Source organism: Triticum urartu, chromosome 1, assembly GCF_003073215.2.
Source record: "Triticum urartu cultivar G1812 chromosome 1, Tu2.1, whole genome shotgun sequence".
NCBI lineage: Eukaryota > Viridiplantae > Streptophyta > Magnoliopsida > Poales > Poaceae > Triticum > Triticum urartu.
Window position 1 is genome coordinate 104,844,493 of NC_053022.1, and position 18,588 is coordinate 104,863,080.

Below are 18,588 nucleotides of genomic sequence, written 5' to 3' on the forward strand. Positions count from 1 at the left end.
ATGAAGAAGCATTGGTCCACTTGGGAAGCCAGTACCCATGGCTCATTTTTCGCGGTGACGTTTGCGCCCGCGGTCTTGTATTTGGCTTCGGGTATAACCATGGTGCAAATGAGGTAATTTCACCACTTAATTTTGATGAATCTATGGTGCAAATGAGGTGAGGAGGAGGAGGCAGCCGACAAGCTTGGAGAAGGAGGTGGAGGGAATGAAGTGGGGAAAGTGAGTGTGTAGGTGTGGCTGTCCAAAATATCTAGCTGGTCCTAGGTTACTAATGGCGCACCACACAGCCATTCGCCATTAGTAACCCAACATACTAATGGCGCACCTCCTGGCCGTGCGCCATTTGGCGGCGGCTCCATATCGTAAAACACGATGATTTCTTCTCTCTGATTTTTTCCCCGAAACTCAATATATGGAGGTGGAGTTGGAGTCGGAGAGGCAACAGGGGCCCACGAGGTAGGGGGGCGCGCCCTAGGGGGGCAGGCGTGCCCCCCACCCTCGTGGCAAGGTGGTGGCCCCCTTGGCCTTCATCTTTGGCAGGTATTTTTCTTATTTTCTGAAAAGTGTCTCCATGAAGTTTCAGGTCATTTCGAGAACGTTTGCTCCTACACATAAATAACACCATGGTAATTCTACTGAAAACAGCGTCAGTCCGGGTTAGTTCCATTCAAATCATGCAAGTTAGAGTCCAAAATAAGGGCAAAAGTGTTTGGAAAAGTAGATACGTTGGAGACGTATCAACCTTTGACTTCCATCTGCCGCCCACCTCTCTCCCAAGGTCTCCATTAATGGCGCTCGAGCCCCTATTTAATGGCGTGGCTATGTCTCACTCGACTGAGATTTAAGAGAGAAAAAAGAAAATCTAAAAAGAAAATTTTGCACAGATCTTGATGTAAGATCCGACAAACCTATATCATCTACTGCGACTTGTAGCAAGACTGATGAATATATAAGGACGACAGTGGATAATAATTGTCTTACATATTTAGGAATATAATTAAAAAATTCACATGCGGCTACGCCCGAAACACCAGGGAAAAAGAAGAAGGAAGACACATACAACGATCTGGCTCGCTGATATCTACTTTCTTGATGCGCTGCAGGTCGCGGAGACTAATTCTCACGGCGAGCGGCGATGATCTCTTTCATCAGTGTCATGTCCTTAATATGCTGCTTGGTAGCATCCACAGATTCCTCCACTAGCCTTTTGTGATCAATGCAGAGCATGGCATTCTTGTCCATAAGTTTCTTGACGATGACGCTCGTCCTATTCAACAAGGTAGCGGTCTCCTTCGTTTCGGCGATCTTCGCCCTCAGCAGGTCGGCCTGAAGCTTCACATTTCCCTCCCCTAGTTGCTGGATGATGCCGGTAGACTGTTCAAACGAGGCTTTCATGTCGTTCTACAACCTCGCCCAACTGGAGATCTGATCCATCTGGCTATGGACGATCGCATGCATGCGCCTGTAAGAGTCCTCGCCTGCCCATGAGACATTTTCCCAGGCCGCCACGGCACGGGAGGACATCTCTGCTGCACTCGCGGTGCGGCGGGACATCTCTGCTGCTTCCGCGACGCGGCCGGACCAGTCTACTGCATCGGCGGCATGGTGGGACCTCCGTGATGCTTTGGCGGCGCGGTGGGACCTCTGTGCTGCTACTGCCATGCGGTGGGACATGTCGGCTGCTTTCGCTGCGAGGCGGGACATCTCTCGTGCTTCCACTTCCATGCTCGCCTCTCCCTGGTGGTAATCTCTCGACCCAGAACTCACACTGGCCATGGCAAACGCAAGGGAATGATGCCGAATGACCTGTTTGTTTTTGTGGATGAGGAGTTGAGGAGGAATGTGTTGTCATATTGGCATAGTAGTATTTACAACCGAGTACTAATATGCTCCTAAGTGGGAAACCATTTAGGTTGTGATCGGTGTGAACAAGTTTGCAATTAAGGAGTTGGTGTTAGTGTTATGCCTTTCTCTTTATATAAAAGACTTGATTTGAATAAACTCACACCTACTAAAATATCTTTGCAAATGGCTGATAAATCAATTGCCATACCTATCGGTATCTATGAGGATGTGCCCGTTGTTATTGCTAATGTCACTATTTTGACTGACTTTGTTATACTTGAGATGCCCGAGGACGACAACATGTCGATTATCCTTGGTAGACCCTTCTTGAATACTGTAGGGGCTGTTATTGATTGCAATAAAAGCAAGGTCACTTTTTATATCAATGGTAATGAGCATACGATGCACTTTCCAAAGAAACAATTTCTAGTGAATAGTATTAATGTTATTGAAAAATCTCCGACAATCACTATTGGAAGTTTTCAAATACCTCTACCTACTATCAAAAAGAAATATGAAATGCTTATTGTTGGGGACATTCATATCCCCATTGAGGTAACTTAGTGATTTACGAAAGTTCTTCGGTTTCATGCTAATCGAAAGTAGTTGTTAATAAGACTTGATCAACCTTATTAATGGATCATTTTTGAAAGGTATGAAGTCGATGAATTTAGTAAGAACTACCTTCTGTCCCTACTTTTTGTTTTTTGTTTTTATTAGTTAAATAAAATAAAATGCCATGTTTTGTCTGTTTTCTGAAGATTCTGTGCAATAAAAATGACCCAAAAATAAAAGTTCTCAGAATGCCCTGAAAATTTAATATGATTTTTTCTGAATATTTCTGAATTTCTGGTGCAAATAACATTAGAGGGAGGTGCACGAGGTGGGCACAACCCATCTGGGTGCGCCAGGACCCCCAGGCATGCCCTGGTGGGTTGTGGTCCCCACGTGGGAGCCCTCACTTATCTCTTTACACCACATCATCACCTACCTCGAGAAAAATTCCCCATAGCTCTCTCTCGTGTTCTTGCTCTCAAGCCTGCGAATTTTGATCTCTTTGCTCGAAGCTCCATTTTCGAAACTGTTTCGGGGGATTGTTGCTTGGTATGTGACTCCACCATTTTCCAATTAGTTTTTGTTTTAGTGGTTTATATTGTGAATAATTAGCTACTCTTGGTGCTGCTATAGATGAGCTTGCACTGCTACAGGATGCTGCTAACATGACACTACGATCAGAGACCCTTCGAGAAACTATGTGCGATGCAATAATCGCAAACGGTGGTGTATGAAAACCGTCTAAAATGTATAAAACTTTTGCGATGACGGATGCATCAAACACGGTTAAGATTTTAGTTGCGTGTGCGATGAAGGGCATACGGTTTAGTTCAATTAACTGTTTGCGATGAGGAGGAACAAAAGAAACAGGCAGCCAGATGAAGGCATGTGCGATACACATCATACGGTTCACTCAGATGAACTGTTTGTGATTAGGCAACACAAAAGAAACGTGCAACCATATGAAGGTGTGTGCGATATACATCATACGGTTCACTCGGATGAACTGTTTATGATTAGGCAACACAAAAGAAATGGTCTGCCAGATCAAGGTGTGTGCGATATACACATGCGGTTGACTCGGCCCTTGTCGTCAGTGTGTGACCTCTATGGCAACCGTTTGCTCCCCAGGCGCCTCTTCATGTACCGTGGCAACCGTCCATCGACTCTTCGCCTTTCCCTCTCGATTTGGAACTGCTGTCGCATGCTAGCTCTTCCTCCCTCCTCCATTTGCCTTCACCCTTCCTTCCGCCAATGTTCGATCGTATTCTCCATTGAGGGAACGGGCCGGAAATGACCCCGTTATTCTTGACCCGGTCTGAATGGTGACGCGGTGGAGGAACTCATTGATCGGTGCGACGTCATCACCTCAGCTAGCATGGCAGGTTCGCTCAAGACCATTCTCGATTGAACTAATAACATCATTACAAGGAACCCAAGGGTCCAGGAGCGGTTTGATCTCCCCTATCTTCTTCGTTGTGACCCTGCTAACTGGCGCAGGGACAAGGGAAGCCTCACCTTATGTAAGTTGATGTCGCTTTATAATGATACATATGTTGTTAAGATGCCATTGATACGTCTCCAACGTATCTATAATTTTTGATTGTTCCATGCTATTATATTATCAACCTTGGATGTTTTATATGAATTTATATGGTATTTTATATGATTTTTGGGACTCTACCTCGTGGCCGCCTCGGTGACCCCCCTAACTTTTTCCCGACTCCAACACCTCTTATATAACCCCAAACTTCCAGAAAGAAACCTAGATCGGGAGTTCCGCCGCCGCAAGCCTCTGTAGCCATCGAAAACCAATCTAGACCCGTTCCGGCACCTTACCAGAGGGGGGAACCCCTCTCTGGTGGCCATCTTCATCATCCCGGCGCTCTCCGTAATGAGGAGGGAGTAGTTCACCCTCGGGGCTGAGGGTATGTACCAGTAGCTATGTGTTTGATCTCTCTCTCGTATTCTTGATTCGAAACGATCTTGATTAATCGCGAGCTTTGCTATTATAGTTGGATCTTATGATGTTTCTCCCCCTCTACTCTCTTATAATGGATTGAGTTTTCCCTTTGAAGTTATCCTATCAGATTGAGTCTTTAAGGATTTGAGAACACTTGATGTATGTCTTGCATGTGCTTATCTATGGTGACAATGGGATATTCACATGATCTACTTGATGTATGTTTTGATGATCAACTTGCGGGTTCCGTGACCTTGTGAACTTATGCATAGGGGTTGGCACACGTTTTCGTCTTGACTCCCCGATAGAAACTTTGGGGCACTCTTTGAAGTTCTTTGTGGTGGTTGAATAGATGAATATGAGATTGTGTGATGCATACCATATAATCATACCCATGGATACTTGAGGTGACATTGGAGTATCTAGGTGACATTAGGATTTTGGTTGATTTGTGTCTTAAGGTGTTATTCTAATACGAACTCTGATAGATTGAACGGAAAGAATAGCTTCGTGTAATTTTACTACTGACTCTTGAATAGATTGATTAAAAAGAATAACTCTGAGGAGGTTTCGTACCCTACAATAATCTCTTTGTTTGTTCTTCGCTATTAGTGACTTTGGAGTGACTCTTTGTTGCATGTTGAGGGATTGTTACATGATCCAATTATGTTATTATTGTTGAGAGAACTTGCACTAGTGAATGTATGAACCCTAGGCCTTGTTTCCTAGCATTGTAATACCATTTACGCTTACTTTTATCATTAGTTACCTTGCTGTTTTTATATTTTCAGATTACAAAAACCTATATCTACCATCCATATTGCACTTGTATCACCATCTCTTCGCCGAACTAGTGCACCGATACAATTTCCAATTGTATTGGGTGTGTTGGGGACACAAGAGGCTCTTTGTTATTTGGTTGCAGGGTTGTTTGAGAGAGACCGTCTTCATCCTACGCCTCTGATACATCTCCGTCGTATCTATAATTTTTGATTGTTCCATGCCAATATTCTACAACTTTCATATACTTTTGGCAACTTTTTATACTATTTTTGGGACTAACATATTGATCCAGTGCCCAGTGCTAGTTCCTGTTTGTTGCATGTTTTTTGTTCCGCAAAATATCCATATCAAACGGAGTCCAAACGGAATAAAACTGACGGATTCTTTTTGGAATATATATGATTTTTGGGAAGAAGAATCCACGCGAGACGATGCTCGAGGGGCCCACGAGGTAGGGGGGCGCGCCCCTGACCCTCGTGGCCACCCCATAAGGAGGTTGTGCCCTTCTTTCGCTGCAAGAAAGCTAATTTCCGGATAGAGATCGTGTCAAAATTTCAGCCCAATCGGAGTTGCGGATCTCCGAGAATATAAGAAACGGTGAAAGGGAAGAATCTGAGAACGTAGAAACAGAGAGACAGATCCAATCTCGGAGTGGCTCTCGCCCCTCCCGTGCCGTGGAGGGCATGGACCGGAGGGGAAACCCTTCTCCCATCTAGGGAGGAGGTCAAGGAAGAAGAAGAAGAAGAAGGAGGACTCTCTCCCCCTCGCTTCCGGTGGCACCGGAGTGCCACCGGGGGCCATCATCATCACCGCGATCTACACTAACACCTCCGCCATCTTCACCAACATCTCCATCACCTTCCCCCCCTCTATCTACAGCGGTCCACTCTCCCGCAACCCGCTGTACCCTCTACTTGAACATGGTGCTTTATGCTTCATATTATTATCCAATGATGTGTTGCCATCATATGATGTCTGAGTAGATTTTCGTTGTCCTATCGGTGGTTGATGAATTGCTATGATTGATTTAATTTGCTTGTGGTTATGTTTCTGTCCTTCGGTGCCCATCATATGATTGCGCACGTGGATCACACCCTAGGGCTAGTTGTATGTTGATAGGACTATGCATTGGAGAGCAAGAGTGACAGAAGCTTCAACCTAGCATAGAAATTGATGCATACGGGATTGAAGGGGGACCAATATACCTTAATGCTATGGTTGGGTTTTACCTTAATGAACATTAGTAGTTGGGGATGCTTGCTAATAGTTCCAATCATAAGTGCATAGAATTCCAAGTCAGGGATGACATGCTAGCAGTGGCCTCTCCCACATAATACTTGCTATCGGTCTAGTAAAGTAGTCAATTGCTTAGGGGCAATTTTGCAACTCCTGCCACCACTTCTCCACACTCGCTATATTTAATTTAGTTGCTTATTTACCTTAACAGCCCCTAGTTTTATTTTCGTGCTCTTTATTATCTTGCAAACCTATCCAACAACACCTACAAAGTACTTCTAGTTTCATACTTGTTCTAGGTAAAGCGAACGTGAAGCATGCGTAGAGTTGTATCGGTGGTCGATAGAACTTGAGGGAATATTTATTCTACCTTTAGCTCCTCGTTGGGTTCGACACTCTTACTTATCAAAAACTATTGCGATCCCCTATACTTGTGGGTTATCAAGACCTTTTTCTGGCGCCGTTGCCGGGGAGCAATAGCATGGGGTGAATATTCTCGTGTGTGCTTGTTTGCTTTATCACTAAGTAATTTTTATTTGTTGTTCTTAGTTGTTTCCTATCTCTAGTTATGGGTAGGAAACGCAAAATACCAAAAAAAATTAGTTGTACCTACTGAACCAATGGTTGAAGAACCAATCAAAATCTATCACACTGCTGAAGCTTATTACTTGGATCATCTCCGATCCCTATGTGCTCGTGCTGAAACCCCAACTAGTTTAGTTGAGGGCAAATCCTTAGATGAGCATGCTTGTTATGTGCGACACCGTATATCTGAAAAAGGGAAACTATTATGGGGTCAAATTCAACGTTTGCAATGCTATGCTTGGAATTTATGTGAAATATATGATTTTACTTGTTGTTCTGAAAACCCTAAGAAACACCTTCCCTACCAATGTGAGTTTATTGATAATGGAATCTTATCTTCTTATGCTAAAGGGGTTTATAGTTACTATGATGTTCAACAAATTGAAGAATTTGTTACTTTGGAGGGTGCTTATGAAATTGCTTCTTTGATTGAAAAGTATGGTGCTACTTTTCACAAATCTGAAAATTTTGCTATACTTAAATATTGCTATGATAATTATGCTTCTAATACATATGTTAAACAATATATTGAGGAATACTCCGCTGTCCAAGAAGAGACTAATATTTTGCAGGAGTCTATGGAAGAAGAAATTGATGACACTGTGAGCTCATTGGATGAAAAATATGATGAGGAGAGCGAAGAACAAAAGGAGGAAGAGCGGATTGATCACCCGTGCCCACCTTCTAATGAGAGTAACTCTTCAACTCATACATTGTTTAATTCCCCTTCGTGCTTACCGAAGGATGATTGCTATGATGACTGTTATGATCCCTATGATTCTTTTGAAATATCGCTTTTTGATGATGCTTGTTATGCTTATGGCTAAGATGCCAATATGAATTATGCTTATGGAGATGAACTTTCTATAGTTCCTTATGTTAAACATGAAATTGTTGCTATCGCACCCACGCATGATAGTCCTATTATCTTTTTGAATTCCCCCGATTATACTATATCGGAGAAGTTTGCACTTATTAAGGATTATATTGATGGGTTGCCTTTTACCGTTGCACATGATGATTTCAATAAATATAATATGCATATGCTTGCTGCTACTACTTGCAATTATTATGAGAGAGGAACTATATCTCCACCTCTCTATGTTTCCAACATGATAAAATTGCAAGAAACTGTTTATACTATGCATTGGCCTTTACTAGGTGTGCATGAATTGTTCTTTTATGACATGCCGATGCATAGGAAGAGAGTTAGACTTCGGCATTGCTTGATATATGTTGCTTTGTGCTCACTACTAAATTACAAATCTTTGTTAATTAAAATTGGCTTTGATATACCTTGGGATCCTGGTGGATTCACTACTTGAGCACTATATGCCTAGCTTAATGGCTTTAAAGAAAGCGCTGCCACGGAGACAACCCGGAAGTTTTAGAGAGTCATTTATTACTGTTGAGTGCTTTCAAATAGTTTAAAAACAACAAAATTAAAGAGGGGAGCCCAAAACTTTTCAAAAAGGAAAGTGAAAGTGAGAAAGACAAGCACTATTGAAGTGGGAGAGCTCCTTGAACTTTGTTCATGCTCACGGCAACTTTGTGAATCTTGATTACAGAAAATTTTCAACAAAAATAAGTATCCCCTTGTACAATTCCATTGTATTATAAAAATAATGTGCCAAGGTTTGCCTTTAGGATGTTTACATTTGCTTGATGGTATGTACGGTGCAGGACAAAAACTTTGGCTGTAGTGCGGGATTTTACATTTTTAGCTGGAACATCAAATGGTTCTGATTCTATTTTCAATGTATTCCTATACAAATTCTTTATTTTTCCTAATTTTGGTAGAATTTTTCAAGTATCAGAAGTATGGTGAATGTTCAGATTATTACAGACTGTTCTGTTTTAGACAGATTCTGTTTTTGATGCATAGTTTGCTTGTTTTGATGAAACTAACAATTTATATCAGTGGATTAAGCCATGGAAAAGTTATATTACAGTAAACACAATGCAAAAACAAAATATGAATTGGTTTGCAACAGTACTTATAGTGGTGATTTTCTTTATTATACTAACGGATCTTACCGAGTTTTCTGTTGAAGTTTTGTGTGCATGAAGTGTTCGATGATCGAGAAGGTCTCGATGTGAGAAGAAGGAAGAGAGGCAAGAGCTCAAGCTTGGGGATGCCCGAGGCACCCCAAGTAAATATTCAAGGAGACTCAAGCGTCTAAGATTGGGGATGCTGGGGAGGCATCCCCTCTTTCTTCAACAAGTATCGGTATGTTTTCGGATTCGTTTCGTTCATGCGATATGTGCAATCTTGGAGCGTCTTTTGCATTTAGTTTTCATTTTTCTTTTATGCACCAGCTGGTATGAGATAGTCCTTGGTTGATTTATAGAATGCTCTTTGCACTTCACTTATACCTTTTGAGTATGGCTTTATAAAATGCTTCATCTGCTTCACTTATATCATTTGAAGTTTGGATTGCATGTTTCTCTTTACATAGACAACCGCCATTTGTAGAATGCTCTTTTGCTTCACTTATATTTGTTAGAGCATGGGCATACCTTTTGTAGAAAGAATTAAACTCTCTTGCTTCACTTATATCTATTTAGAGAGATGATAGGAACTGGTCATTCACATGGTTAGTCATAAAATCCTACATAAAACTTGTAGATCACTGAATATGATATGTTTGATTCCTTGCAATAGTTTTGCGATATAAAGATGGTGATATTAGAGTCATGCTAGTGGGTAGTTGTGGATTAGTAGAAATACTTGTGTTGAGGTTTGTGATTCCCGTAGCATGCACGTATGGTGAACCGTTATGTGATGAAGTCGGAGCATGATTTATTTATTGATTGTCTTCCTTATGAGTGGCGGTCGGGGATGAGCGATGGTCTTTTCCTACCAATCTATCCCCCTAGGAGCATGCGCGTAGTACTTTGTTTCGATGACTAATAGATTTTTGCAATAAGTATGTGAGTTCTTTATGACTAATGTTGAGTCCATGGATTATACGCAGTCTCACCCTTCCACCGTTGCTAGCCTCTCTAGTACCGCGCAACTTTCGCCGGTACCATAAACCCACCATATACCTTCCTCAAAACAGCCACCATACCTACCTATCATGGCATTTCCATAGCCATTCCGAGATATATTGACATGCAACTTCCATCATCATCATATACATGACTTGAGCATTCATTGTCATATTGCTTTGCATGATCGTAAGATAGCTAGCATGATGTTTTCATGGCTTGTCCGTTTTTTGATGTCATTGCTACGCTAGATCATTGCACATCCCGGTACACCGCCCGAGGCATTCATATAGAGTCATATCTTTGTTCTAGATATCGAGTTCTAATATTGAGTTGTAAGTAAATAAAAGTGTGATGATCATCATTATTAGAGCATTGCCCCAGTGAGGAAAGGATGATGGAGACTATGATTCCCCCATAAGTCGGGATGAGACTCCAGACTTTACAAGAAAATAAAAGAGGCCAAAGAAGCCCAAATAAAAAAAAGAGGCCAAAGAAGCCCACCAAAAAAATATAAAAAAAAATAAAAAAACAAAAAAATGAGAGAAAAAGAGAGAAGGGGCAGTGCTACTATCCTTTTTCCACACTTGTGCTTCAAAGTAGCACCATGTTCTTCATATAGAGAGTCTCTTGAGTTATCACTTTCATATACTAGTGGGAATATTCATTATAGAACTTGGCTTGTATATTCCGATGATGGGCTTCCTCAAATGCCCGAGGTCTTCATGAGCAAGCAAGTTGGATGCACACCCACTTAGTTTCAGTTAGAGCTTTCATACACTTATAGCTCTAGTGCATCCGTTGCATGGCAATCCCTACTCACTCACATTCATATCTATTGATGGGCATCTCCATAGCCCGTTGATACGCCTAGTTAATGTGAGACTATCTTCTCCTTTTTGTCTTCTCCACCATCATATTCTATTCCACCTATAGTGCTATGTCCATGGCTCACGCTCATGTATTGCGTGAAAGTTGAAAAGGTTTGAGAACGTCAAAAGTATGAAACAATTGCTTGGCTTGTCATCGGGGTTGTGCATGATGTGAATATTTTGTGTGGTGAAGATGGAGCATAGCCAGACTATATGATTTTGTAGGGATAACTTTCTTTGGCCTTGTTATTTTGAAAAGACATGATTGCTTTATTAGCGGGCTTGAAGTATTATTGTTTTTATGTCAAATGATAGACTATTGCTTTGAATCACTCGTATCTTAATATTCATGCCATGATTAGACATATAATCAAGATTATGCTAGGTAGCATTCCACATCAAAAATTATCTTTTTTATCATTTACCTACTCGAGGACGAGCAGGAATTAAGCTTGGGGATGTTGATACGTCTCCGTCGTATCTATAATTTTTGATTGTTCCATGCCAATATTCTACAACTTTCATATACTTTTGGCAACTTTTTATACTATTTTTGGGACTAACATATTGATCCAGTGCCCAGTGCCATTTCCTGTTTATTGCATGTTTTTTGTTCTGTAGAATATCCATATCAAACGGAGTCCAAACGGAATAAAAACTGACGGAGATTTTTTTTGGAATATATATGATTTTTGGGAAGAAGAATCCACGCGAGACGATGCTCGAGGGGCCCATGAGGTAGGGGGGCGCGCCCCAGGGTGTCAGGCGCGCCCCTGACCCTCGTGGCCACCCCGTAAGGCCGTTGGTGCCCTTCTTTCACCGCAAGAAAGCTAATTTATGGATAGAGATCGTGTCAAAATTTCATCCCAATCGGAGTTACGGATCTCCGGGAATATAAGAAACAGTGAAAGGGAAGAATCTGAGAACGCAGAAACAGAGAGAGACAGAGAGACAGATCCAATCTCGGAGGGGCTCTCGCCCCTCCTGTGCCATGGAGGGCATGGACCAGAGGGGAAACCCTTCTCCCATCTAGGGAGGAGGTCAAGGAAGAAGAAGAAGGAGGGGGCTCTCTCCCCCTCGCTTCCGGTGGCACCGGAGTGCCACCGGGGGCCATCATCATCACCGCGATCTACACCAACACCTCCGCCATCTTCACCAACATCTCCATCACCTTCCCCCCTCTATATACATAGGTCCACTCTCCCGCAACCCGCTGTACCCTCTACTTGAACATGGTGCTTTATTATTCATATTATTATCCAATGATGTGTTGCCATCCTATGATGTCTGAGTAGATTTTTGTTGTCCTATCGGTGGTTGATGAATTGCTATGATTGATTTAATTTTCTTGTGGTTATGTTGCTGTCCTTTGGTGCCCATCATATGATTGTGCACGTGGATCACACCCTAGGGCTAGTTGTATGTTGATAGGACTATGTATTGGAGGGCAAGAGTGACAGAAGCTTCAACCTAGCATAGAAATTGATGCATACGGGATTGAAGGGGGACCAATATACCTTAATGCTATGGTTGGGTTTTACCTTAATGAACATTAGTAGTTGCGGATGCTTGCTAATAGTTCCAATCATAAGTGCATAGAATTCCAAGTCAGGGATGACATGCTAGCAGTGGCCTCTCCCACATAATACTTGCTATCGGTCTAGTAAAGTAGTCAATTACTTAGGGGAAATTTCGCAACTCCTACCACCACTTTTCCACACTCGCTATATTTACTTTAGTTGCTTATTTACCTTAACAGCCCCTAGTTTTATTTTCTTGCTCTTTATTATCTTGCAAACCTATCCAACAACACCTACAAAGTACTTCTAGTTTCATACTTGTTCTAGGTAAAGCGAACGTCAAGCGTGCGTAGAGTTGTATCGGTGGTTGATAGAACTTGAGGGAATATTTATTCTACCTTTAGCTCCTCGTTGGTTTCGACACTCTTACTTATCAAAAACTATTGCGATCCCCTATACTTGTGGGTTATCAGCCTCCCACGGATTGATAAACCTTAGGTCATCCACTTGAGGGAAATTTGTTGCTGTCCTACAAACCTCTACACTTGGAGGACCAACAACGTCTACAAGAAGAAGGTTGTGTAGTAGACATCAAGCTCTTTTCTCGCGTCATTGCCGGGGAGGTTAGCGGTTGAAGGTATATCTTAAGATCTTGCAATCGAATCTTTTTGTTTCTTGTTTTATCACTAGTTTAGTCTATAAAAGAAAACTACAAAAAATGGAATTGAGGATACCTCATAGGCTTCATATTTTTAATGTCTTCCATGAAAATAAGGATTCTGATAATTGTGCCAAAGTGTTAGAAGAAGAATGCATTAGAATGTTTGGCACTAAATCTTTGTATGATGAGCATGATTGCAATGTTGTTAGTATGAATTCCTTGGATATCTATGATACTAATGATATGCAAAGCCACAAGCTTGGGGATGCTATGTTTGATGAAGATGATATTTTTGTCCACCAAGTTTTGATGAGAAAATTTATTATGATGATAGCATGCCTCCTATTTTTGATGATTATAATTATGAAAGTGGATTTGGAGAGATCATGACTTTATTTAGTGATGAATCCACTATTTCGGAAGAGGTTCCAATTGATTATAAGAACAAAGTTGCTATCTATGATGATTATTGTGATGGATTGTATGCTATAAAGAATATTCTATCCATGAAACTTGTCATCATGATTTTAATTTTCAATTGGATTATGCCTCACATGATAGTTATTTCGTTGAGTTTGCTCCCACTACTATTGATGAGAATAGATTTGCTTATGTGGAGAGTAATAAATTTTCTATGCTTGTAGATCATGAAAAGAATGCTTTATGTGATGGTTATATTGTGAATTCATTCATTATGCTACTGAAAATTATTATGAGGGAGGAATATATGCTTTTAGGAATTGCAATAATATCAAGTTTCCTCTCTATGTGCTTAAAATCTTGAAGTTATGCTTGTTCTGCTTTCCTATGCTAGTTGATTATTGTTCCCATAAATTGTTTGCTCACAAAATCCCTATGCATAGGAAGTGGGTTATACTTAAATTTGCTAGTCATATGCTTCATGATGCTCCAATTATCTTTCAATTCTTATCTTTTATGTGAGCATCATTGAAATCATCATGCCTAGCTAGGGGCGTTAAACGTAAGCGCTTGTTGGGAGGCAACCCAATTTTATTCTTGTTCCTTGCTTTTGCTCATGTTTAGTAATAAATAAATTATCTATCCTCTGTTATGATTGTGTTTTTTATGTTTTAATTAGTGTGTGTGCCAAGTAAAACCTTTGGGAATACTTGGGGAAAGTCTTTGCGATCTTGCTGTAAAAACATAAACTTTAGCGCTCACGAGATTAGCTTTCATTTTTTATTGGAGAGCGAGATTAGGTTGATTATTTTTGCAGATGATTAACAGACAAATTACTCAGGTCCACCAATTTATTTCAGAATTTTTGGAGTGACATAAGTATTCAAATGATACAGATTACTACAGAGTGTTCTGTTTTTGACAGATTCCGTTTTCAATGTGTTGTTTGCTTATTTTGATGAATCTATGAGTAGTATCGGAGGGTATGAACCATAGAGAAGTTGGAATACAGTAGATATTACACCATTATGAATTTAGAATGAGTTCACAACAGTACCTAAGTGGTGATCTATTTTCTTATACTAACGGAGCTTACAAGTTTTCTGTTAAGTTTTGTATTGTGAAGTTTTCAAGTTTTGGGTAAAGATTCGATAGACTATGGAATAAGGAGTGGCAAGAGCCTAAGCTTTGGGATGCCCAAGGCACCCCAAGGTAACATTCAAGGACAACCAAGAGCCTAAGATTAGGGATGCCCCGGAAGGCATCCCATCTTTCGTCTTCGTTCATCGGTAACTTTACTTGGAGCTATATTTTTATTCACCACATGATATGTGTTTTGCTTGGAGCGTAATTTTATTTTCTTTTGTTTTTCTTGCTGTTTTAATAAAATACCAAGATCTGAAATTATTAAATGTTAGAGAGTCTTCACATAGTTGCATAATTATTCGACTACTCATTGTTCTTCACTTATATCTTTCAGAGTAGTTTGTCATTTGCTCCAGTGCTTCACTTATCTCCTTTTAGAGCACAGCGGTGGTTTTATTTTGAAGAAATAGATGAACTCTCGTGCTTTACTTATATCATTTTGAGATTCTCTAAACAGCATGGTAGTTTGCTTTGGTTATGAATTTAGTCCTAATATGATAGGCATCCAAGAGGGATATAATAAAAACGTTCCTATAAAGTGCATTGAATACTATGAGAAGTTTGATACTTGATGATTGTTTTGAGATATGAAGATATTAGTTTCATGCTAGTTGAGTAGTTGTGAATTTGAGAGAGACTTGTGTTAAAGTTTGTGATTCCCGTAGCATGAACGTATGGTGAACCGTTATGTGATGAAGTTGGAGCATGATTTATTTTTTGATTGTCTTCCTTATGAGTGGCGGTCGGGGACGAGCGATGGTCTTTTCCTACCAATCTATCCCCCTAGGAGCATGCACGTAGTACTTTGTTTCGATAACTAATAGATTTTTGCAATAAGTATGTGAGTTCTTTATGACTAATGTTGAGTCCATGGATTATACGCACTCTCTCACCCTTCCACCATTGCTAGCCTCTCTAATACTGCGCACCTTTCACCGGTATCATACGCCCACCATATACCTTCCTCAAAATAGCCACCATACCTACCTATTATGGCATTTCCCATTCTGAGATATATTGCCATGCAACTATCCACCGTTCCGTTTATTATGACACACTTCATCATTGTCATATTACTTTGCATGATCATGTAGTTGACATCGTATTTGTGGCAAATCCACCTTTATAATTATTTCATACATGTCACTCATGAGTCATTGCACATCCCGGTACACCGCTGGAGGCATTCACATAGAGTCATATTTTGTTCTAAGTATCGAGTTGTAAGTAAATAAAAGTGTGATTATCATCATTATTAGAACATTGTCCCATGTGAGGAAAGGATGATGGAGACTATGATTCCCCCACAAGTCGAGATGAGACTCTAGATGAAAAAAAGAGAGAGAAAAAATGAGAGAAAAAGAGAGAAGGGACAATGTTACTATCCTTTCACCACACTTGTGCTTCAAAGTAGCACCATGATCTTAGAGAGTCTCCTATGTTGTCACTTTCATATACTAGTGGGAATCTTTCATTATAGAACTTTGCTTGTATATCCCAATGATGGGCTTCCTCAAAATGCCCTAGGTCTTCGTGAGCAAGCGAGTTGTATGCACACCCACTTAGTTTCTTTTTGAGCTTTCATACACTTATAGCTCTAGTGCATCCATTGCATGGCAATCCCTACTCACTCACATTGATATCTATTGATGGGCATCTCCATAACCCGTTTGCCGGGGTTTCTGATCCACGGGCACCTATGGGACCGGCGGACCGAGTCCCTTTCGGTTCGGCGGGGGGGCGGAGGTTGCGCAAAGAGCAGATCGAGGCGAAGCAAGCGGGCGGTTGGTCGTGCGAGGAGTAAATCGAGGCGAAGCACGCGAGCGATTTACCCAGGTTCGGGCCGCACGGATGCGTAAAACCCTACTCCTGCTTTGTGGATTGGTATTGATTTCTTCCGCTCGGGAGCGAGATCGAGCGTGAGTGTGTGGAATTGCTGAACCTCGCGAGAACTCTCGAGGTGGCCGACCCCCTCTACGTTGCACACCGGCCTCCTTTTATACTCAAGGGGTTACCGACATAGAGCAACGGGGGCCAAGGGCAAAAATGGAAAGGGCGCCGTGGGTAGGCACATCTAGGTGCTGTAGTAGGCACAGCTAGCTGCTACAGTGTTATCATACCTAACCCTGACGGCAGGGGACAAGGGCATTAAATGCCCGTCTGTGTCGCCTAGACAACACCGAAAGGGACCGCTAGGGACGCCACCGTCTTGCCACGATGGTTGTCTTGTCAGCGCCTGCGTGCCACCGCACGCCCCTAGCTGCACAGCCTCCTGCCATGTGCGCTCGGGAGGGGCCCCGGAGCGACACGTGGGTGGATGTGCTGGAGCGCGGGCGTGGAGTGGGGGCTTGCCGCGGCAAGCGCCTTGCCGCGGCCGTCGACTTGTCGCTTCCGGGAGCTTGTCGCTCACCGGGCCTTGTCGGGGCGCGTAGCGCGCCGCGCAAGTTCCTTGGAATGCCTCGGACGGCCTTCCCGGCAAGCGCCTCTTGCCGGGGTCTTGGAACGCTTCTGATGGCCTTCCCGGCAAGCTCCTCTTGCCGGGGTCTTGCCTTCTTCCCGGAAAGCTCCTCTTGCCGGGGTCTTGTCTTGAGTACTTTGTTCTTGAATGGTCTTCAGAGGGACCACGGGGAATCTTGGCGGTGACCTGGCAGGCCTTGCCGCCGGGGTACTAAGGGTACCCCTACTCTAGTACACCGACAGGAGCCCTCGGGCCTGGGCCAGACACGGTGTCGAGCGCTGTTGGGCCAGGCCCAAAACAGTGCACGGGCACGCGCGGCCTAGGTCACGCTGAATCTTCCTCCGCTTCCCCCGCGCCCTCCCCCCGAACGGCACGCGTTGAATGCGGCGCCGTGGGGGAGGTCGTGGGAGTTCCTTCTCTCGAAATGCGAAACGTCCGCCCCCTTCCCCCTTTAAGAGCAGGGGAAGCGGGGGCAGTTGGCCCATTCGCCCGTTGCCGTTCCCAATCTCGGAAATCTCTGCCGCCCTCTCGCCTCCCCAAAGCAGAGAGAGAGAGCAGCGCTCCGCCCTCCACCGCCGCCAGCACCACCAACGCCGTCGACCCCCTCCACTGCTTCCGCCATGGCTCCGAAAGCCGATAGGGGGAAGACCGTGAAGACGACCGAGGCGCATCGGCTCGCGGCGCTGCGGAAGACGCGGGCTGTTTTCCCCCCTAGGCTCGGCGCGAAGGAGCTGAAGGTGGACTATTCTCTGTTCTGGTCGGCGGAGACGCGCGCGCATCCGCGCACAAGAGTTCTCCCCGCCGCCGCCTGTAAGACTGCCCCAAATGGGTACGCCTTCTTCGCGTTGTTCTTCTATTGCGGGCTCTGCCCGCCTTTCTCTGATTTCTTCTACGACGTCATGAACACCTATGGGTTCCACCTCCTCGACTTCACCCCCAACGCCGTTCTGACGATGGCAGTTTTCGCGCATCTCTGCGAAAACTTTGTCGGAGTTCTTCCCAATGTAGCCCTCTTCCGCCATTTCTTCACTCCTCGAGTAGAGAGAGGAGAGCCTCTATCCGGCGGGATCACCTGGATCTCGAGGCCCGGCAAGAAGGAGACCTACCTGGAGGGAGAGTTCCGCGGCAAGTGGGAGGAGTGGAGGGCTGACTGGTGCTGGATTGTCGAGGAGAGTCCGCAACCCTTCACCGCCCGGCGCCAAACCCCGGTGGTGCGCGGCGACGACTGGAGCGACCTGGCCCCGGAGGACGACAGGCTGGGGATCGCCGTCACCAGGATCCTGCGCCTCCGGAATGCCGGGCTCACTGTCAGCGTGGTTGGCGCAGACTTCCTCCGCCGCCGCATCGCCCCCCTGCAAGAGCGGGGGAGGCCAACTTGGGAGTTCAAGAACGCGGCAGACATTATGAGGCTGCGGCCGGGCCTCAACTACAACTTCACAGTTCTAGAACTCCATGCGATGCTGCAGGAGCTGTTCAGGTACGACCCCCAGCATCCCGAAGTGTTCAGGTTGCCGGGGGGCGTCGTGCCTTTGTGCAACAACTCCGCGCTC